This window comes from Megalobrama amblycephala, linkage group LG6 (genome assembly GCF_018812025.1).
Source record: "Megalobrama amblycephala isolate DHTTF-2021 linkage group LG6, ASM1881202v1, whole genome shotgun sequence".
NCBI classification, from domain to species: Eukaryota; Metazoa; Chordata; class Actinopteri; order Cypriniformes; family Xenocyprididae; genus Megalobrama; species Megalobrama amblycephala.
Genome location: NC_063049.1, coordinates 4,237,692 through 4,261,459, shown reverse-complemented (window position 1 = coordinate 4,261,459; position 23,768 = coordinate 4,237,692). Strand labels below are relative to the sequence as shown.

The 23,768-nt window shown below is 39.5% G+C and overlaps 1 pseudogene; it reads right to left on the bottom strand.

Moving 5' to 3' along the window:
- Positions 1–7,137: 7,137 nt before the first annotated feature.
- Positions 7,138–19,842, bottom strand: LOC125269708 (annotated as a pseudogene).
- Positions 19,843–23,768: the final 3,926 nt, after the last annotated feature.

Genomic DNA, 23,768 nt, shown 5'->3' with positions numbered 1-23,768 from the left:
TTTACCTTCACACTACCGGTAAAACAATCAAGGAACACTTTAGGTACACAACAGCACTGGGACTGGAAGATGGCAGTTGCAAGGACGAAACACCTCAGCCTCTCTCACTGGACTGCCACTCTGCAGGTTCCTTTATACTCCAGCTAATGATCTCAAACAGGAGTCAGGTGGCACTCATTAGCCAGTCAAGCAGAGAGAACAGGAGGGGCAAGAGAGAGTAAACACAATGGCAAGTTACATCATACAGATTAGAGTAACTTATGTCCCTATGGATGTAACAACACAACATTTTTTTTACTGTGCTTGTGAACACCGAATTGCCACAACACGGTATTCCGCACAGCTTCCGAGTTTGTATAAAACAACCGCAACACGCATAATTAGGGAAATTGGACTTTTGATGATCTCTTCTTCTGGGGACATAAATCCCTCTACCAGTCCACACAAACGTGTGAATGACCGGCGACTCATGCGAAAGTTTAGTTTCTATTCCAGGTCACTAAATTCCAGCAATACAACCCGCTCCCATCAGTCCTTACTCCGGACCTTCATCCACACGCTTCTGTTTTTCAGAGGAGGGAGAGGTAGAATTTAGAAGTTGTACAGCCGCCAAAAAGGTCAGCTTCCTGTGCCCGTCTTTTCCTCAGTCCTTCCAGCAGTAACAAATTCATGCTATTGCTTGATTAAGAGCAACACTTTACACAAAAATAGCACACATAAGAAGTAATGAACTCCATGTTGACAGGAATAAAAGGCGGCAAACAGGACATGGGCTAATCAGCGCATGTCACAAGTTATTCCGACTGAAAGCGCCGGTACACGTAAACACATATCGGATTAGATAGTGTCTCATGTAAACAGTCCATCAAATCTTTCAATTGGAATGATTTTAATCGGAATGACAAAAAAAAGTGTACATGTAAACGTGGCTGGTACCATAAAAGTACCTAGCAGGGGTTGTTCTGTAGATGGACTGGAGCCGAAAATTAGATTCTCTGAGGGTTTCTGGAATTAGGTTTTGAAAGAATCTGAATGATTAATTTGTCCGTCCACAGTTCCTACAATACATACTAGAGAAAAGCAGATTCCGTTCTGACAGAAAGGTGTCAGAATACACAGTGCATCTACCTAAACAGGATAATGCTCCTGACACAAAGCAAAAATGGTTCAGGAATGGTTTGAGGAGCACAACAACGAGTTTGAGATGTTGACTTGGCCTCCAAATTCCCCAGATCTCAATCCAATCGAGCATCTGTGGGATGTGCTGAACAAACAAGTCCGATCTATGGAGGCTCCACCTCGCAACTTACAGGACTTAAAGGATCTGCTGCTAACATCTTGGTCCAGATACCACAGCACACCTTCAGGGGTCTAGAGGAGTCCATGCCACGACGGGTCAGGGCTGTTTTGGCAGCAAAATGGGGACCAACACAATATTAGGAAGGTGGTCATAATGTTATGCCTGGTTGGTGTATAAGCTTTTTTAAATTACAGGGAATAAATCAGTGTGTTTAACAGTACATTGTTGTAGCAAAATTGCAGTTATTTAGTTTGATCTGCATTTCAAGCCAAGTAAGAGGGCTTTCACATTGGATTCGTTTGCCACAGTCCAATCCCAGGCGCGGGTGTTCCCGGTGTCCCCCGCAGTGTTGGTCTGGTTTCACACTCAAATTGATTCTATCGAACCCTGGTGCGTTTGTGTTCATCTTACGTCATCACAGATGTGCAAGATGCATGACAGAAAACAGAATGCGGTTCAATAAACTGTTTTTTTATTAATGTGGTGCTATTATGTGCAGTTGAGTAAACGACAGTTGAGTTAACTGTATGTGCGTCGCATGTACACAGTTTTCCGCTGCTTGTAAGCAGCCTATTTTGAGGAGACAGCTGATTTCCATTCATTTGCCGCTCTGATTGCACTCGCAAAACACGAATACACTGCAGGCTTACTCCTACTCGAATCCAAGATAAATCATCAACACTATCATCTCTTACGTGTGTTTTATTTCACTAAATACATTACAATCTGCAAAAACACATGCAGAGGTTACTGTACTTCCTGAACAAGCGCGCACCCGAGTAAGTTGCTTTTGCATTCATGAGAACCGCGGCACAGTTTGAGTGCAACCGAACTCAGGCCACCTCCTTCGTGTAGTCTCGGGTTCAGGACCGGGTTTGCATGACAGCTTTCACATTAGCGAATTTTCATGCGAACCGCACCCCCTTTTGAACTAAACTGCCAGTGTGAAAGCCACCTAAAACTAAAACTATTGCAAGTTTTTTTCTAAGGGGAGAATACATTTTGTGTGCAAAAACAAAACAAAAATGTATTCTTTATTCAACAATCTCCTGTCTTCTCTGTCGTTCTCTTTATGCAGGTGACACAGTAAGCACAGTGAAGGCCTCTGTGTTTACATCCGAATGCCGGCTCAGTATTGGCCAAAGCTGTACACTAATTGCTTTCATTCAACCATTCAAAGTTATCACATTTACATGAATTGTGGGTGTTCTAAAGCATAACTGGTTACAGGTATTATGTGTGGACATGATATAAAATGTATGCAGTTAAAAGATGTTTGATAAGTCCATTTCAAATTGTTTGGAGCAGTTTTAGTTGTAGAAACAGTCTTTGTGGGTTTTTCTGTAAAGTTAGGTCACTCAGAGAAACAAAAAGAGGCCTGCATTGCCTCTCTGTCTCTTTTGATCTGGAGATCAAAGACCCTTTATCATCTTCTTGGTGACCATTTGGTTTGTCACAAATAGTTTTCCTGTAGACTGAGTTTGGGTTTCTGGAATTATGTTTTGAAAGAATCATCTGAATAATTCATTTGTCTGGTTCGTCCACGGTTCCTACATACAGTAGCTAGAAGTTGGTCACCCTTACTAAGAAAAATGTCTATTACATAAGCAACACCTGCAATTATATTAGTGAAATGACTAAGGTAGAAACGTCGGGGAGTACATGGGAAAGTGACAAAAACATTGCATGCGGCGCCTGTAGAGTGTGGAAAGTTACTGGAGCGTGCAGCCGCGCGTCTCTCACAAGGAACGTCATGGCAGTAATTGACAAGCCAGAGGGCCAATCCGCGCACGCCTCTCACAATGGCAGTGATTGACAAGCCAGAGGGCCAATCTTGGCTGATGTTTTTAAGGCCCTACCTCGTGCACAGATGTATATTAATAATATTCCTTTCAGTGCACCTAATATCACCTTTTATCACTTAGTAAAGACAGTTTCAAGTAATATTGCAAAAATGTATAAAACAAAACATCCTCTTTACCACCTTTAAGAAATGGAGATTTAAGCAATTCTCATCTTCATGCTCTCAATGTTCTAAAAGAGGGGTGGTAACATTAATATCTAATAAGCTACATTTTGAGTGTATACAAGAAATAAGAGATCGAGAGGGTAGATTTGTTTAGATTAAAGGATTTCTACAGGGAACCATGGTTACGATTATTAATGTTTATGCCCCACCCGTTTCGGAGTGGAAATTTTACAAACATATCTTTGAATTGATTACGGTGGAGGCAGAAGGCACTTTGATCCTGGTGGGAGATTTGAACATTAGACTTAATCCCTCCTTAGATTCATCTAATCCTCGCATATTTAGGCAAAATAGAACAACAAAAAAGTGAAGTTAATGATGAAAGAATTGGGGCTTCAGGATGTTTGGAGAGAAGTGAATCCGTCAAAAAGGGACTTTACTTTTTTCTCTCACCCACATTCTTGCTATTGCAGACTTGATTATTTTTTTATGTTTCAGAAAGATTTTCATAGAGTGTTAAATTGTAAAATAGGAGTAATGGACTTGTCGGATCATACCCCAGTATATTTGGAAACAATTCTAAGTGAAGAAAAAAGAGACACCTCTTGGAGGCTGAATACAAGTATTTTACATCCTATGAGGGAACAAATTAGAGAGGATATAAAAAATTATATGGATGAAAATGATAATGGGGAAGTTTCTCCTATAATTCTGTGGGATGCGCTAAAATCGGTTTTAAGGGGGAAGATTATTGGATATAGCGCTATTTTGAAAAAGAAAAGGAATGAACATTTAAAGAGACTACAGGCTCAGTTGAAGGTGCTGGAAGATAGACACAAAATTACTTTGAATACAAACTTGAAAATAGAAATGAATAAAAAAAAAAAAGAATGAAATTAATCAAATTCTGTCAAGTGAAATAAAGAAAAAAAACGACATTTTTAAGGCAGAGTTACTACGAAGCTGGAGGCAAAGCATCCAGACTATTGGCTTATAAATTAAAGAAACAAGAATTAGAAAATACCATTCACAAAATAAGAGACCCCCAAACAAATAATATAGTTTGTAAATTGGACACTCTCCAACAGGCCTTTTTGTTATTTTACAGTCAATTGTATGCTCAACCCAAAGTGGATGAAAAATGTATGTCAGATTTTCTCGATAAAACAATTTTGCCCAAAGTAAGTGAAGACCAGAACAAATTTTTGACCTCAGAAATAACAGAATTGGAAATTAAAAAAGCGATTTCAAACTCTAAATCTAATAAAGCACCAGGGCCAGACGGCTTCCCCTCGGAATGGTATAAGGAGATGAAAGATCTCTTGATTCCGATTTTGAAAACCTCTTTTAATTATGTCTTGATAACTGGAATAATACCTCCCTCATGGAATGAAGCATCTATTTCCGTGTTAGCTAAAGATGGAAGGGATAGTTTGGAGTGTGGAAGCTATCGCCCTATTAGTGTGCTTAATCAAGATTATAAAATATTTACACATATTATTTCTAAAAGACTTGAAAATATTCTCCCTCAGATAGTAAGCTTAGATCAAACCGGTTTTATTAAACAGCGACAGACACAGGATAATATTCATCGAACATTGCATATAATTGATCATGTAAGTAAGATGTTATTGATAAGCCTCGATGCAGAAAAGGCATTTGATTGGGTTAATTGGACATTCTTGTACAAAGTATTAGAAAAATTCGGATTCCACCAATCATTCATAGAAATAATTCAAGCCCTATATAAATCTCCAAAAGCGAGAATTAAAGTCAATGGAGCTCTCTCAAAACCATTTGAATTAGAAAGAGGAGCGAGGCAGGGGTGTTCAATAAGTCAGTTATGCTTCGCTATTTTTATTGAGGCTTTAAGCCAAGGAGTTATTCAGAACAGTAATATCACAGGAGTAAAGATGTTTGGTCAAGAACATAAAATCTCGCTCTTCGCAGATGACGTTTTAATTTACCTGACAAATCCAGATTCCTCTTTATTTAACCTATTATCTAATTTGGATTCATTTAGCGCTGTTTATGGATACAAAATCAATATTCCTAAAACTCAGATACTTTGTTTTAATTACAAGCCCAGTCAGATAGTATCCTCTAAATTTCAGTTAAATTGGGACTTGGATTATATAAAATATCTAGGGGTGAATATACCAAAAGATTTATCAAAACTTTATGATGTAAACCTGAAGCCCCTATGCCAGAAAATAAATAAGGATATTAGGAGATGGGATTTACTTCCAATTTTGAACTTTGAATCACGCATTGATACGGTTAAAATGAATATTTTGCCAAGGCTGCTATATTTGTTTCAAACACTTCCAATCGCTATTACCGACAAGCAGTTCAAAGACTGGGACAAATTAATCTCAAAATTTGTTTGGCAGGGTAAACAGTCCAGGTTAAAACTTCAAACCCTTCAATTAGCAAAGGATAAGGGGGTCTGTCTCTGCCCTGTTTTAAAGACTATTACACATCAGCCCAGTTGAGGATCCTGATATGTTGGTGCAACATAGATTACCATGCTAGATGGAAAGAAATAGAATTAAACATGTCTAGTGATCGTCCAATTCAATCTATACTTGGAGACAAAAAATTAATTAAGGAGCAGATCGAAAGAGTCAATCAGTGGATTTCTTTACCCTTAAAACTTTGGTTAAGATTTAGAAATAAAAACAACTGGCAAGAAGAGATTAAATTATTGAGATGGGTGGCTCATGATCCTGATTTTTTACCCAATAAATTAGATGGAACATATAAAGGCTGGCCTGGGCTAGGCATAACGTCCTATAGTGTATTTTTCAGTAAAGGGTCTATAAGAGACTTTCAGTCAATCAAGAGACAATATCAGCTAGATAACAATGACTTTTTTAGATTTTTTGCAAGCCCGTCATCACATACAAGGTTTCATGATGAGAGAAAAATGTCTTTGATTTACCTATTCTTAAGATTTTCATCAAGGCTTATGAATCTGAGCCTGGTCTAAAATTGATTTCGAGGATTTACAAGGACCTCCAAGAGGTTAAAAATAAAAATACGGTTAGTATTAAACAAAAATGGGAAAGGGATTCAAATCTCTCAATATCTGATGACATTTGGTTAAAACACTGTGAATTTCAATGGAAAATCACCAGTTCACATTCATGGAGGTGTTCTGGATGGAAGAGCCTGTGCAGATATTTTATTACTCCCGCACAAAGCTCTCATTACATGGGCACCTCAAGTTGTTGGAGAAACTGCGGGGTCCAGGGGGTGAGCCATTTTCACTTGTTTTGGTCATGCCCACTGTTAAAGAATTTCTGGACTACAATCCAGGCTGAGTTGTGCTCAATCTTCAAAATGCAAATGACAGTTAATTGGGACAAACTATTATTTGGCTTTTTGTACACAGTAGACACGAATAAAGAGACCAAACGTATATTTGGTATGTTGAGTTTAGCAGCACGGAAAGCTATCACAAAGAAATGGTTGATTCCAAATCCCCCAACATTAGATGACTGGCATCATATTGTATATGCAACGTTTAACATGGAGAGGATTACTTTTCAGAAAAGGCTTCAAAAAGTCTATTTTGAAACATGTGGGAGAAATGGAGAGTTTATATTCTGCATAGAAGACCAGATTTGGTGTGATTCAATGCTTTTCCTGTAACTGTATCAGTGTAACCCTGTAATATGTACACCCTATGTTTATTGTTCATTTTGTCTGTTATATACACATGTAAAATCCTTGTAAAAAAAACAGAATAAAAAAAAAATAAAAAAAAAATAAAATGTGATCAAGCTAAGAGAGATTCAGATGTGGAACTGGCATCTCACTTTGTTACTTGACAATAAAGTTAAATACTTCTGAGACCTGAAACTTCGACTCTGCAAGTTTTATTTCGAGACCAGAACTGAAGGGACACAGAGACATCGAATTTGCCACAACAAGAACCGTGATGGGCCAGGCTCCACTCCCGACTGTTTGAAGTCTTTTTCATATGTGAAACTCACATCACACTGAAGACATGTGAAAGGCTTCTCTCCAGTGTGACTTCTTATGTGAATCAAGTCTTGCATTGCTTAAGCATGTCATTCCACAGTGAAGACACATACAAAGCTCCTCTCTGGTGTGAGTTATTTCATGTTTCCTAAGGCATTTACTGTCTGTGAAGCTCTTTCCACACTGATCAAGTGAACGGCTTCTCTACTGTGTGAAATCTCATGTGAACCTGTAGATTTCCTTTTCGTGGGAAGCTCTTCCCACACACGTTGCAGGTGTAAGGCTTCTCTCCAGCGTGAACTCTCATGTGGACTTCAAGGTTTTGTTTTTGTCTGAAAGTATTTCCACACTGTTGGCAGGTGTAAGGCTTCTCTTCAGTGTGAACTCTCATGTGGACATTGAAGTTTTCTTTTCGGCTAAAGTTCTTTCCACATTGTTGGCAGGTGAATGGGTTTTCTCCAGTGTGAACTCTCATGTGGACATTAAGGCTTGATTTGTAAGTAAAACTGGTTCCACATTGTTGGCAGGTGTAAGGCTTCTCTCCAGTGTGAACTCTCATGTGGACTTCAAGGTTTCGTTTTTGTCTGAAACTCTTTCCACACTGCTGGCAGGTGTAAGGCTTCTCTCCAGTGTGACTTCTCATGTGAACATAAAGGCTTGCTTTTTGAGTGAAACTGTTTCCACACTGTTGGCAGGTGAATTGTTTTTTTCCAGTGTGAATTCTCATGTGGACTTCAAGGTTTCGTTTTCGACTGAAACTCTTTCCACACTGTTGGCAGGTGTAAGGCTTCTCTCCAGTGTGAACTCTCATGTGGACATTGAAGTTTTCTTTTTGGCTAAAGTTCTTTCCACACTGTTGGCAGGTGTAAGGCTTCTCTCCAGTGTGAACTCTCATGTGGATTTCAAGGTTTTGTTTTTGACTGAAACCCTTTCCACACTGTTGGCAGGTGTAAGGCTTCTCTCCAGTGTGAACTCTCATGTGGACTTCAAGGTTTCGTTTTTGTCTGAAAGCATTTCCACACTGTTGGCAAGTGTGAGGCTTCTCTCCAGTGTGACTTCTCATGTGAACATTAAGGCTTGCTTTTTGAGTGAAACCGTTTCCACACTGTTGGCAGGTGAATTGGTTTTCTCCAGTGTGAATTCTCATGTGGACTTCAAGGTTTCGTTTTCGACTGAAACTCTGTCCACACTGTTGACAGGTGAAAGGTTTCTCTCCAGTGTGAATTCTCATGTGGACTTTAAGGTTTGCTTTTCGGGCGAAACATTTTCCACACTGTTGGCAGGTAAAGTCTCTAATAGTTTTTGTATTCAGACGTCTCTTTTGTGAGGAAACCTTTTTTCTCATAGAGCAATTAAAAGATTTTTCTCCAGTTCTGAAATCATGATCTTTCTTATAATGATTTTTCACTTCAAATTCCTTCAGTTCTTGACTCTCCTCTTTCAGCTGCATTAGGTCTAAAGCAAAACAGAAACAAATACAAGTTAACCCTAGTTTATTGGCACAAAGCAACACATCTAAACCAACCAAGTACCTATTTACACCTTGTATTAAGGTGCATTTTTAGTCAATCAGATCAAAAGTAAGAGGGAGACATTCAGGTTTACACAGACAGAAGCCTGATTATAACCCCTTTTGTGGCCTTTCCAATATTATGAAAAACAAAAAACATTGTAATTTAAAGATAGATTTTGAAGGAAATGGTTAAGATATGGACTTTATTTTTTAGATAACGTTTGGTTTTTATTTTTTAAGTTGTTTTGTTAGTGATGTGCTGAGTCAAAAAATAAGTAGATCTATCTGTTTCTATTAAAAAAAAATATGTTTACCTTGTAGGCAAAATTGCATAAATTCGATTTAAAACAATTAAAATGTTCCGGTTCGTAATGAAACGTTGGTTCCCTGACTATAACAGGAACAAGCATTATGTCAGCTACTGATGCTTATGGGGAAAAATCTGTTTTTATCTTAATACTGAAGCCTCATTGGTTAATGTCTGTCCACCTGCACAGACAAATGGCATTTCAGCCTGACAAAACAGGCATGGCCGACTGCCTATTCAGAAAGAGCTTTATTGCCAGGTATGTTTACACATACTAGGAATTTGTTTTAGTGACAGAAGCTCCACAGTGCAACAGAGTAACAGCGACAAGACAAGACATTGATAATAAAAATAATAAAAGAATATACAAATTTACAAGATAGACAAAGTGCAAAAAAAGCAAAAAACAATATATAATATAGACAATTTGTATGTACAGTTATGATGTGTGCAAATTTGAAATGTAAATAAGTGTTTTAAGTAAATAATGTATAATAGTTTTGTGTGTTCCCTTTTTCTCACTCTGGATAAGTACAGTTCTTGGAGAGTGGGGAGGGTTGTACCAATGATTCGCTCAGCAGACAGGACTACCCTCTGTAGTCTTCTGAGGTCAGATTTGTTAGCTGAGCTGAACCAGACAGTAATTGAAGTGCAAAGGATGGATTCAATGATGGCAGAGTAAAACTGTTTCAGCAGCTCCTGTGGCAGGTTGAACTTCCTCAGCTGGCGAAGGAAGTACAGCCTCTGCTGAGCCTTTTTCACAATGGACTCGATGTGGTTGTCCCACTTCAGGTCCTGGAAGATGGTGGTGCCCAGGAACCTGAATGACTCCACTGCAGTCACAGTGCTGTTCATGATGGTGAGTGGGGGGAGAGCAGGGGGGTTTCTCCTGAAGTCCACGATCATCTCCACTGTCTTGAGCGTGTTGAGCTCAAGGTTGTTAAGACTGCACCAGACAGCCAGCTGTTCGACCTCCAGTCTGTAAGCAGACTCGTCACCGTCCTGGATGAGGCCGATCAGTGTGGTGTCGTCCACAAACTTCAGGAGCTTGACAGAGGGGTCTTTAGAGGTGCAGTCGTTGGTGTAGAGGGAGAAGAGCACACAGCCCTAAGGAGCTTTCCACAACCTTCAGAGCCACGCTGATTTCCATTGCATTTCCATTCCAGCATTGACACGTGTGCAAGCATAGTTGCAGAGCAAGTTAACCAATACTCATTCCTGTTATCCCTGCAGGGCACTGCATGGGATGAGTATTGGTTAGAGCCCAAGCCAGCTGCAGAGCAAGTTGCAGAGCAAGTTAACCAATACTCATTCCTCGCGACGGCCCCCCGAGGCAGCAGCAGTGTACCGGAGGGCTGAGGTGGAGCTGGAACGACTGAGGGCTGAGGCAGAGTCTGAAGGAAGGTGGAGCCCAACGGAGCCGTAGGGGTGGAGGGTTGGAGAAACTCAAACGACCCGTAAGTCTGTGGCGAAGTGCTGGCGATGACTGACCCAGGCGGAGTCGCAGGACTGAGGGAGTCCAGTGGAGCCGAACGCTCGATGGTCACTGCTGTAGACGAGGGTCGCAGGAGCAGAGGCGGAGGAGTCAGGTGGAACGACGTGACCTGAGGTTGGAGGCGGAGCCACAGGATCCTCATCGCCTGAGGCTGGCTCACAGGCAAGGTTGTGGGCTGGAGAACAGGCAGAAAAGCAGAGGGACTAGGACAAAGAAAGTCATTAACAGGGTTTTGGAGAGGAGGTGGGAGAGGGAGGCTGGGCGGGACCATTTCATCCAAAATGAAAATGACAGTTTCAGGAGGTACTAACTGAGGTAAGGAATATTCTCCAAAGTCATAATCTATAACGCTTGCCTGGAACTCACTCTCAGTGGTGGGAGTGTGGGTGGGGCTCCCATCCAACCCCTTGTCTTCCACACTGTCTCCCTTGGCGATGGTAACAGCAGACTCACACACCTGGTCAGACACGCTGGGCTCCGTCTCCGTGGCGATGTTATGCTCAGTCGTTCCGCTGGTCGCTGGCTCCTGCATCGCGGTGGAGGCGGGCTCTCCGTCTTCGGTGGAGTTGTGCTGACTTTCCACGCCGTCAGAGGGTTTCTGGCTGGGCGCTGGAGTGGGAGTGGGACTGGCGTCGTTGTCGCAGAAACCCACGGTCATCGATGATCCACAGGACACCAGCACCCACTCCACGTATTCAGGGAAGCTCCCTCGAGGTCCTTCCCCAGACAGCAGTGCTTTGGTGGCGGTGTTCAGGCCAGCAAACAGAAAGTCGCAAAGGCTGCTGTCCGGGAAATGTGTCGATGTAGCTAGGAACAAAAAGTCATTCAAGTGTTCCTCGAGGGAGCGGTCCTTCTGCTCAAGGCAGATTAACAGAAATGCGGGTGTGTACATAGTGACGGGGACATAAAGAGAAACACGAAAAGACACTGAGACAGAAAACAACAAACACTAAACACGCCGCAATCTGTCTAACTGTTTTAGGTCAGGTATTCTGTTACGGTAGCTGGTACATCAAGCGCACGACAAGGAGATAGAGTTATAATAAGACTTTACTAGGAGATAAACAGGAATCCACAGGAACATATACCAACATAACATGAACAATACTGGACAACACAGGACTGGAAACACAGGGCTTATACACAAGGGATAACAAGGAGGGTGATATGGAACAGCTGGGTGTGATGATTGTGGTGATCAGTTGCCATGGTAACTAACTGGTGGCGGGAAATGGAACAACAACAAGTCCAACAATGAGTCCAGAACAGAGTGCACATGTAACAATGCCCTGTTTTATAATAGATCAATGAAATTATATAAAATACATTTTAAAGAAAATTTTCAGAGAAGGGTTCATCATTTCCACTGGCCAAATAGTATGTTAACAGCATTACACTAATCAAATGTATACTTTTTGGCAATATGGTAAACATAGTTTAGGACATTTATAGATTTTTAATGGAAACAGATAGACCTTACTTTTTGCAGTGTAAATAATTGTCTGACTCACGTCACTGGCAAAACATTTAAAAAATGAAACGTGGATATCTTACCATTTCCTCCAAACTATATCCTTCAAATACAATGGTATTTTTCTTAACATTGGAAAAACCATGAAAGGGGTTACCATTACCAGAGGTTGTACAGTAGTCTACTGTGTCATCAGACCTATTCAAATAATTGTCTGACTCAAAACATCACTGATGAAACATTTTAAAAATAAAACCTATATCTTCTCTAAAAATAAAAAGTCCTTATCTTAACATTTACTTCAAATTCTTTCTATCCAATGGACTGTTCGATCACTGAGCGAGTCCTTCAGTGTCCATCATTATACTGTCTATGTAGTCAAACGATCTGCTTAGGCTGCGAGCTTGGGGGCGGAGAGCATGAGTGTTTAACCTTGCGTCTTTATTGACCCGGGACGTCATTCATTACCCTCTTCATTCATTTTTAAAGATAGACATCAACCTCCTTAGTATTCCTCATTCAATTCATTATAAACATTTGAGATCGTGAATGGTAGGGCTGTGTATTGCCAAGAATCTGGTGATACGATACGCATCACGATATAGGGGTTACGATACATTATATTGTGATACTGTAAGAAAGGCGATATATTGTGATATTTCTTGTTTTTCTAGAAAAAGTATGTAGTTTTAGAAAGAAAACATTCATAAAAGAACACCACCATATGCATAAAACCTTACAAACAACTTTTATTTAATCAATACAGCATAATTTGCATTTATATCACAAATCACTATTTTGTGCAATCTAAGGTAAAATAGTAAAGTAACTGCAGGATTCTTTAGGTTCACAGTATAGCAGTTTTTAATTTGTAAACTATTTAACAATTAGTGCATAGTCCATTTCATGATTGATTTTATATTTAATACTGTAAAGCTGTTTGCTTTAAATCAGTCTATTGTATAAAGTGCTATTTAAATAAATGAGAATTCACTGAAGTGCTGAACAGAGCTGATGCAAACATGTCCACATCGCTATGATCAGATACCTTCTTTATGCTGTCACGCTGTCATTTTTGTGTGTTTATTTTGTTACTGAGAGGAAAACGTGCAGTACATACTATTTTACTGAACCACTCTCTCAGCAGCACGGATGACTTTGGGATATTAATGAGCTCTCAGATTCAATGCATTTCCTGAGTTTTGGATAATAACATGGCCTATTTTGCAAACAACGGACTCTTGTCGACCTCCTTAGTGGGTTCTTTATAGTTGAAGCCAAAATGAGTCACACTTCAGCTCTGTATACCGTGGGAGCGGAATAATACTATCGTCTTGTGAGCTGTGTTTGAGCTGAAACTTCACAGACACATTCTGGTGACACCTTAGACTTATATTACAACTTGTGAAATACGGTTCTAGGGGACCTTTAACTCCATTAGCGAGATATTTAATCTAAATGTGTATATCAGATGTAAAACAGAGTTTAAATCATTCTGTAAACATCTGAATTCTTCGGCTGTGAATAGGCAAAATCCAGGCTTGCATTTAGGCCAAGTCGAGGACTGCCCCCAGGAACGAGATTTGTTGGCTGCGGGATAGTGAGCTTTTGCTTAGGTTAAATCCTGAACCCTAGACTTTCCAAGTCACTGAGGAGCAACGATCTGTGCGTGTGTTTTTCCTCCTTCGGTTGGGCTAAAAGCCACCAATTGTCAAGGTACTTCAGGATGCGTACTCCCATCTGTCTCAGTGTGGAGATGGACACATCCATGCATTTTGAAAAAGTGCGCAGAGATGGGAACAATACGAATGAAAGGACTGTATATTGGTAAACCACCCCTTCAAACGCAAATCTGTGATGAAGGGGCTTTATGGATATGAGAGAACTCTGTATTGATTATCCTCATCTTTTTGATTCATATATTAACACTTTTCATGCAGTGTGTGATAAAACTGTTTGTGAATGTAAAAGGTCTGCAAAGTTTCAGTGTTCAAATGCACATAAACTGTCCTCATAAGGCGACCTGCTCCATGTTAAATAAAACTGCTTTAATAAGAACACTCATCTTCAAATATATATTTTATATTGGTGGAGGTCGACATTTTAATCAGGATCAAATAAAACTAACCTGTTTGTTCTTCAGTATCTTCATATTTCACGCTGAACACTTCTTCAATCTTTATTTCTTCATTCTCCTCTTTAATAAACGCCATCTTTATAATAGTGTTTCACGAGATCTCAGCTGCTTCTCCAGGAGTTTTCCTGTGTGTTTGAACAATTTGTTAAGTTTAGGATGAGAATAATTAACACAAAGAAAAATAAATACAAAGTAAGTATCTGGGTGTGTCTCATTCAGCTCCCAAGTTCAGTAGTCAGCGTACTGGTATAAATAACTCTCAAAATGGATCTTTACAAAGTGTTCGTCATGCAGCATATCAGATCATGTAAGTATGGTGTTTATTAAATGGATGTTTACATTTGATTCTGAATGAGTTTGATAGTATGTGTGGCTAACGGGGCTAAAGCTAACATTACACACTGTTGGAGAGATTTATAAAGAATGAAGTTGTGTTTATGAATTATACAGACTGCAAGTGTTTAAAAATGAAAATAATGACATGACTCTGGTCTCCGTGAATACAGTAAGAAACGATGGGAACTTTAACCACATTTAACAGTACATTAGCAACATGGAGGAAACAATGGAGTTTGAGACTCACTGTATGTCATTTCCATGTACTGAACTCTAATTATGTAACTATGCCGAGGTAAATTCAATTTTCAATTCTGGGGCACCTTTAATTATTCAAATAACATTAGGCTTGATTTCCATATGCAACTGTTTAAGTGATTTTAGTTATTTAGCCTAATGATTTAAAAATTCAGGTGCAATTAAATAATGTTCTTAAGGTGGTTGAATTTTATTTTATTTTTAATAACTAATGTGTTTAAAAACTAAAATCAAATTTGTTTTAATTTTGAATGATGGTTTTGATTTTTGATCATTTAATTTTTTTTTTAATGATTTCCATAAGCAACTTTTGAGGTCATTTTTGTCTACCCACATGCCTATAATTTGATTTAAAAAGAAAACTTGTTTAATATAAATGCAATTTGTCTAAATGATTGAATATCTTTATAGCATTAAAATATAAGGTTTTGCCTTCTCATTTTCATTTTAGTGTTAGTCTTTTAATTGTTACAGATTTCTACATTTGATTATTTGTACTATTTATATTAATTATATTTCAGTATCCTGAAATATTTCCAGAGCTGTTTAAAACTTTTAGCCAAGCTAAATATACATTCATTGTTTGTAACGTGCTTCTCTCATGTGTAATGAAAACAGATGTTATGCTGTGTGCATCAAAAACACTAAAAGGTAAGTGTATATTGAGATATATATCGTTATCATGAAATTAATTCATCAATTATCTCCATTTATCCTTTACTGCAAACTGACTTTCAATGACTTTCCAGACTTTCAATGTCTGAAAAAGACCTTTTAAAATTCCATGATATTCCAGAAATTCCACCTGTTGGAAATTTAAAACCAGAATTCAGGAGCTCATAAACTAAACAAATGAGGTTTAATATTTTATAAGGGTTACCAAAGGTTTAGAGTTAGGAGAAAATATCAATTACATTTAAACGATTAAATCAATAAATCGTTACTGAAAATAAATACGAATATATAATTAAATACGTGCTTTAAAACAATATCACTCCTGAAACTGCAGCCTCTGGTGTTGCTTTTCAAGAGATTCGAAACACTGAGTGAATCATTTGACAAGTATTTGATTCAATTGACTCGTAGTTTCGAAAGGCTCCGTTTCTTCATCACAATTTACCGAATTCGTGTTAATGATGAACTGATGCAGGATAAAGAGCTCGAAATGAGACGCAGCTTTTCTGTTACTGTGCGAACGCGCTTTACTAAGGTGACCAGATTTCTGAAATGGAAACCGGGGACATTTCCTATTTGAGTGGTCAAAATACCACCAAAATCTCATTTGTTGTTTTCCAATAATTAAAAAACGGGGACAGTGCATTTTTTATTGTTGTGGGTTCCACATTTTACATTAATAAATATTATGATTTAATTTTATTATTAGATTTTTGGTCTGGTTTTAATACAATTCACCAAAATAACTAGCCAGTAGGTCTAACTACAAAAAACTATTAAACTATTACACTATTTTGAAAAATCACATTACAAAATATGAGATAAATAACACAAATAATATTTGCAACATTTATTATTGAATTTAATATTTTAATTTTTTTTAATGAGCTGTTTATACTGTACGAAATTACAACTTTTGTCCAATGACATTTTAATTTTCTGTTAACAACTTTACTGACATGAAAGGAGCTTTATTCTTGAGTAAAGTTCATAAAATGTAGGCTACATTATTTTCCCACTGTAATTTATAAAAATATGTTTGGTGTACCACCTCTAGGGGGGTCCGGGGGAATGCCCCCCCGGGGAGAAAATTTTGTACATTTTAAGGTTAAATGCATCAATCTGGTGCACTTTGGAAGCTCAAAATTAAGAGCTTAAGCCCATGTACAGTGTGCACATTGAACAAAGAAACAGCATTGACTTGTACCTGGACATTAAAGAGGGTTCAAACCAGTGACGTAGCCACGGGGGGGCCTGAGGGGGCCTAGGCCCCCTCATTATCATGCAGGCCCCCCCAGATTTCTGAGCGATTTTTTCCATTTTTATGTTTATTTGTTACACTGATGCATATGCTGCGCGGTAAAATGCAACAGCTGTTTTAAGACTTATTGGTTTGATTATTTCACGTGTTGCACGTAGCCTCTGCTGTTATATCTTTGCGCGTGAGAGTTCGTTATTATGCGGTGAGTGGCAATGTGAAGCGGCACCCGAGGCTTCCCGTTTCCAAGACGTGCATGTCAATGCAGTGAAATCCGGTGGGTGCTCGGGCTCCTAACTCTCCATTCATTTTAACCAATAAAAAGTCGTTAGAGAATCAAGAACCTCTGACTGTAGCGCACACAGCTTTCTTCTCGTCATTATACTTAATTTGAGGCAGTTTCCGTGGCGTTATTTGCTCTCGCTCAGATATTGCGTGTGTGGCTGTGCGCGCTCAAACTTTGTTAGGCCTATATGTAAATCAAACATGCTTTTTCTCTAGAATTGTCTTCTCTCCTGAATTTAATGTTGCTAGAAGCTATTAATCATCAAACTTACATAACTGACTTTTAAAATAACACCTATACATTGTAAAGAAATTAAGTATCTTTTTATATAATAACTCCATGTACAAATTATATCATTTTCAAACTTAGCCTACTTTAGTCAGCCAGCTATCTAGATATTTTTATTATCTATTTAATATATATTTTTAAAAAGTTAAGTGCTTATTGTAGCCTGAATGCTTATTGAATTATTATATTTAGCGAACCACTACTGATCATCAGATAGTACAATATCAGCATGAGTGTAATCAAAATGGTTATGAGTCTGGATAACCTGTAGTTTTTAGAATAGAAATAACGGTTTTTCCACGGTTCAAAAAGCAAATTACACAATCAAACAAAACAATATGTAGGGATAATTTACTTTAGGTTATGACAAAACGTTTTATTGTTTAAAATTAATTTATAAATGGTTTATGGTCTGTTCTATGTATCCCTGCCTCTGCTGAATTATTTTTATCCCTGGTGGGGATAAAAAAAATATCCCTCCCGGGTGTCGCTACTCCACAAACCACCAACAGAGCATATAAAATACCAAAAATAAAAATCGTTTTTTTAAAACATCGCCAAGTAAAACGCTGTGTTTATATAGAACTGTCTCTTTACGACACAACAAACGGGACACTTTTTAGACGCGCATTCCGACTTCGCCTCAGCGCCTGGCGCAAGTCAAACGAGCGCGGAAAAGGTGCAGGTGACGACGAGGGAGCTTCACTTGAACAACAGTGAACTGCGGTCAGATGAGGTGTTGTCAGGCTATGTCGGTAAAACTCAGAAAAATTAACACGACTGTCAAATCAGTCATTATACTGTGCTCGTGGCGTGCACTCAAGAATTGCATGCGCAAATGCGCCGGCGCGCGTTGCGTAATTACTTTATTATAGCTTAAATAAAGCGCAATACTACGAGCAATGACATTGTAATGAAATTGCCAAACATGCGATTAAAGCTGCCTTGTGTATTTGTTGACATGGTTTTAAAGCTATTGTTATCCAATTTGTTGATCTAAACGTCTTAAAAATGAAAAATCAAAATTTTCTCGGGGGACCATGCCCCCGTACCCCCCTAACAAACTACATTTTATGACCTCTGTAATTATGAAACTCTGCGTACATGTTCTATAAATTCTGTCTAATGAAATCTGAGGTAGCCTAAACGTGTATTTCTGCAAATGTGCGCACTTTGACAGTAAAAGTTTGTATATGTAGTAAGCACTTTGATCAAAAATAAATGGGACCAAGCGCGATTTAATGTAAAGGTTTGTGTCTCGTTATTCTATTAATAAATACCGACTGATTTTGCATTTCTTTTAGAAATTAAGAATTAGTGTCATTGTAGTTATTATTATTGTCATATATATATATATATAGCGGCCCCCTCATTTTTAGATGGGCCCCCCCAAAAATAAAATTCTGGCTACGCCACTGGTTCAAACATCTTTTAGTTGTGATATAAAGTCTACATCGTTTTAGGTGTTTTAGGATGCCAAACAATTATTACAATAAAATAATAATATAATAATGTTTTAGGCCTATATAATTATTCATATGACAATAATATCCATAGGCTATTCTAACAAACGCAATAAATTATAATTATAAATTATTATTTTTTTTTAGTTAGGGTACTTTACACAACGTATAGGGAAATTAAAATACTAGTTTGTAGCCAATTTCTAAGATAAATCCTTGAGCTTTAATTTTGATCACCAAATCGCCAGCTGATCGTGTGAGCAAAGTGCGGTCTTCTCTTTAAAACACGCTGCACAGACAGACTGTATATTTACTTAATCACTGTATTTTGCTGTTTTATAAGGCACAAAGTCATATCATAGTTTCGATTTTAGTTCCTTGGCAAAATACAACGTAGAGACCATTTATGTTTTACATTTTCGGTTTATTATGAAACGGTGGCGGCGCACAGGGTCATTAATGGGAAACACTGAATGAATGTTTAGCTGACACATGTGCTAAAGTTGTCATATCAGTTGATATTGAAAACCCTTCAACCTGACCGAACGAGATCTCGAGGCCTGCCGCTGCGCTGAGTGAGTGACAGGAGGCGTGGCTCTGTACAACTGCGGTGTGCGTGAACTCGCTGCCGGTGGATACTGTAGAAAAGCGGTATTGAACTGTTTAACATATTTTAATAGAGAGATATGTTTAGAAAAAAAATATATTTTGACTGCACTATTAAGAAACCTCTATGCTGTATGCTGGCCAGACTTTTTTGCAATGTATTTGCGGATTATTTTGAACGAGATATAAAACGGGGACATTTCCGGGGACAGCTCCAGTCGGGGACGGAGCACCAAAACGGGGACGTCTGGTCACCCTAGCTTTACTCACATATTTTTACTCACTTTACTTGCTTTTAATAATCAATTCGCATTGCTTGTGAAACCAATAAAACTGTCTGAACGGACGATATCTATTTGAAAAATGTGATGTTTAAATCCACAAACCTTTCTTCAGCCGATTCACAACAGATACAGCATAGCGTGGCGCGGCCTTATGACGTCACAACACCACACCAAAATAAAAGTCCTGGTCACAAACCAGGATAGAACTTTAGGCTTCATACAAAGACACATAAATGTAAAAACGTGAAATATAAGCGAAAAACGTGTTTGACCCTCTACCGCACACATTATGATAGACCTACAGAAAAAAAAAAATATTTGACTCTTTTTCTTTTCTTAGAATGGCTTAATTTGATGTGCTGTAAAAAAAATGGAAAAAATATTATTTTAAGGTACTTTATGATATAACAACATACAATAGTGGAAATAACTTAGAATAAGTGTGTGTATATAGTTCACATTTTTCCTCAGAAATGTTGTTTGTATTGAATCAATTGGTGCTATTATAAGCTTTAGCAGTAATTATAGACAACACCTTATACTTATTTTCCAACATCTTGTGCTTTGATTTATTCCATTCTCTTTTGCTCAATAATGCTTTATATTCTTTGAATTTCATTACGTTTTTCATGAATATTATTCAAATATAATACAAATATAACAAATATAATGCATATCATCATGTATCATAAAACATTGACATAAAACCAAAAACATTGCAGTTCATGAAAATTCAACATTATGCAATCTTATGAGAGGAAGGTTATGAACATGAACCCCCCAAAATCCTTGAAACTTTTTTCTTTTTTACCTTTTTTCTGTACGAAACTTCACAAAGCAGTTTTTTTCAGAGGTGAGACACATGTACACATTACATTTGGTGCACTTCACCCTAACAATACACTTACATCCACTTGCACCTGCCTTTTTGAGACACCATGGTAGGCCAGTGGTTGGTCTGGTCCAGTAGTACAGGCTGTGGTGGCAGATCTCTGATGTGATTTAATCCATAATACAAATGCCATGGCAGTCCTTAACATATGACTAATCAACATTATATCACTAGCATTAATGTTGTTATTGTTACAGCTTAACAGACTGCAGCTGGCCTTTTCTAGCTATCTAACCTATTATAATAATGTCATTCCATTATTGCGCAGTGTTGCCATATGCCAACACAGATATTTTATCGATTTACCAAAAACTCATTTCATAAAAACTTTTTTGAGTGGTGAATATGTCCTCATAGCTTACCTGAGATGATGTTAACAATTTTTTTGTGAATGTGACATGGGCAGGTCCTTGTTTGTTACTGACGTTTTAATTTGTTTTCAGCAACAAGAGACAGCAGTCTGTCAGATATCGCGTCACAGAAAAATAAAATTGCATGTTATGTGCCTTAAAGGTGCAATATGTAATATTTTCGCAGTAAAATATCCAAAAACCACTAGGCCAGTGTTATATATTTTGTTCACTTGAGTACTTACAATATCCCAAATGTTTCCAACTATTTGTAAATCATGAAAAAAATTGCAATTTCATCCAAGGCTCCGGGACGTGTGAGGAGTCGCCCGTCAATGGCGTCATACCCGCGTTACCCTCTGTTTCCAGTTTTATTTAGTAGAAACCATGGAAACACCAGACGCTTTAACATATTACACGTTTTATTAGACAAAATTATTTGTATTAACAGTAATACATAATTTTCTCCATCATACAATACATTTTAAAATTAATTGCATGTCATTTATCAACACAATCATCCAGCATTTAATATGATATTGTAAAATCGATCTATCTTACTGCAGTGTGTAACAGTGTCTCACAGCAGCCGCCGAGCGAACGCACAGAGTAACGTTATAACATCATTTTCAACACACTCAAATGTATCTAATATGATGAACAGAGCTGTGTTACCTCATACTCATGATTATATCAATTGAAACAAGGTTCCATGTCTGTAACAGATTATGCTCTCCAGTTCAGGACTCTGGCTGCCTCTAGCGGTTGGAACAAACAAGCTCTCATCACGACATATCGTTAAGGGTTGGATCCATGCATGCGGTTGCATCTCGCTGCATACGAGGATTCCATCGGGCTCGAGCGCTTCATACAACTCTCCATCAGGTTTGCCACTCGTATGCAGTCGTGTCTCGAAGAGCACCAGGGCCAGTCGTTCTTCCCATCACCTCTCTGCCGACCAGAATCCTTCAGCTACCCAGTACCAGCCAGCGAGCCTATGCAAGTGGAACACTCTTGTCTGTCTTCAGCTGAGCGGCAGAGACGGCTGACCCAGAACCTTTGTTTATATTGTGGTCAAGCTGGGCATTACATCACTGAATGCCCCACTCACCCAGTTCGTCCCATGGTAAATGTTATCATTCCTTCGATAAATAAGATGAAACCACTTACCATTGTTGTAAACCTTACTGCTGCCAGTTTATGTCTTCCAGTTAATGCCCTTCTCGATTCCGATTCCCGATCAGCCGGGAATTTCATCTCTGGAGCCCTCTGCCGCCAGCTCCAACTTAAAACAACAGCCACGCCGTCGACTTACCAAATACATGCGGTAACTGGAAGAATATTACGACAAGTGTGCTACAGCGTCGGCCCCGTTCAACTCCAAGTTGGCATCCTTCACATAAAAGACATCCATCTGCTGGTTCTGGAGGATTCCACTGCTGCGCTGAGCGTATTGAGCGAGCGGAGCGGAATCTTCAGAAATGCGCTCTGAGCTCTTAAGGAAATATTACCACTCCGCTCCCCGCTTCGCTCACATGCTCTTGTCCTGGACTCCAGCCACCACCCACGCCTTTGACACGCTCAAGAAAGCCTTCACCACCGCTCCCCTCCTGGTACATCCAGACCCAGACAAGCCTTTCGTTGTGGAAGTTGACGCCTCCACCACCAGAGTGAGAGCGGTCCTTTCCCAGCAGCAGGGGAGCCCAAGTAGACTGCACCCATGTGCCTTCTTCTCCCGCAAACTCAACCCGGCGGAAGTCAACTATGACATCGGGAATAGGGAGCTTCTTGCCATCAAGCTTGCCCTAGAGGAGTGGAGGCATTGGCTCGAAGGAGCTAAACACCCGTTTGTGGTCTTCACAGACCATAAAAACCTGGAATACCTTCTAGATGCAAAGAGATTAAACCCTCGTCAAGCAAGGTGAGCTCTGTTCTTTACCCGGTTCAATTTCTCCATCACTTACCGTCCAGGATCCAAGAACGTAAAGGATCTCCAGAGTCTGGAAAGCTTTCTTCAATCTCCTAGGTGTGACCGTAAGCCTCTCCTCAGGTTACCATCCTCAGACAAACGGGCAGACGGAGTGGAAGATACAGGAGATCGGTAGGAAAGGTACCTGCGTACCTTCTGTCACGGCCAACCTTCGACGCTCCGACGCACCTAACTACCAACCAGGACAGAAGGTCTGGCTGTCAACAAAGGACATCAGGATGCGCCTGCGCTGTAGGAAAGTGAGTCCTAGGTTCATTGGCCCCTTTACCATCGTCCGGCAGATTAACCCCGTCACTTACCAGCTCCAGCTCCCACCTGAGTATAAAATTCACTCCACTTTCCACGTCACTTTTAAAGCATCATCATCCTTCTGTCACTCTTCCCACAGAGCCTGGCGAAACCGAGGAAACCCCCCCCCACCTTCCTCTCATCGTGGATGATGGAGCTGCCTACCTGGTTCGTGACATCTTGGACTCCCGGCTCCTGGTGGTCACCTGGAGTACCTCGTGGATTGGGAGGGCTACGGTCCCGAGGAGCGCTCATGGGTCCCCAGGAATGATATACTCGACCCGAACCTGCTTGACACCTTCCATGCCACTCATCCAGACAGACTAGCACCACGTGGCAGAGGTCGATCACCATGACGTCGGGGTCCACGGCCCTCAGGAGCGGGCAGTGGAGGGGGGGTAATGTCACAGACATGCCAGGCTCTACCCTCACACAGACACAGCGCACGTCATCACCAGAGTACTAACCACGCACACCTGACTTCAATCAACACCCTTATCAACAGCACCATAAAAGACACTAGCTCACACTCAGTCACTGTCCGGTCTCGTTAGCACATAGACTTACCTGTCTGACTCCAACGAAGATACTCACCTGTCTCCAGCGTGCTTC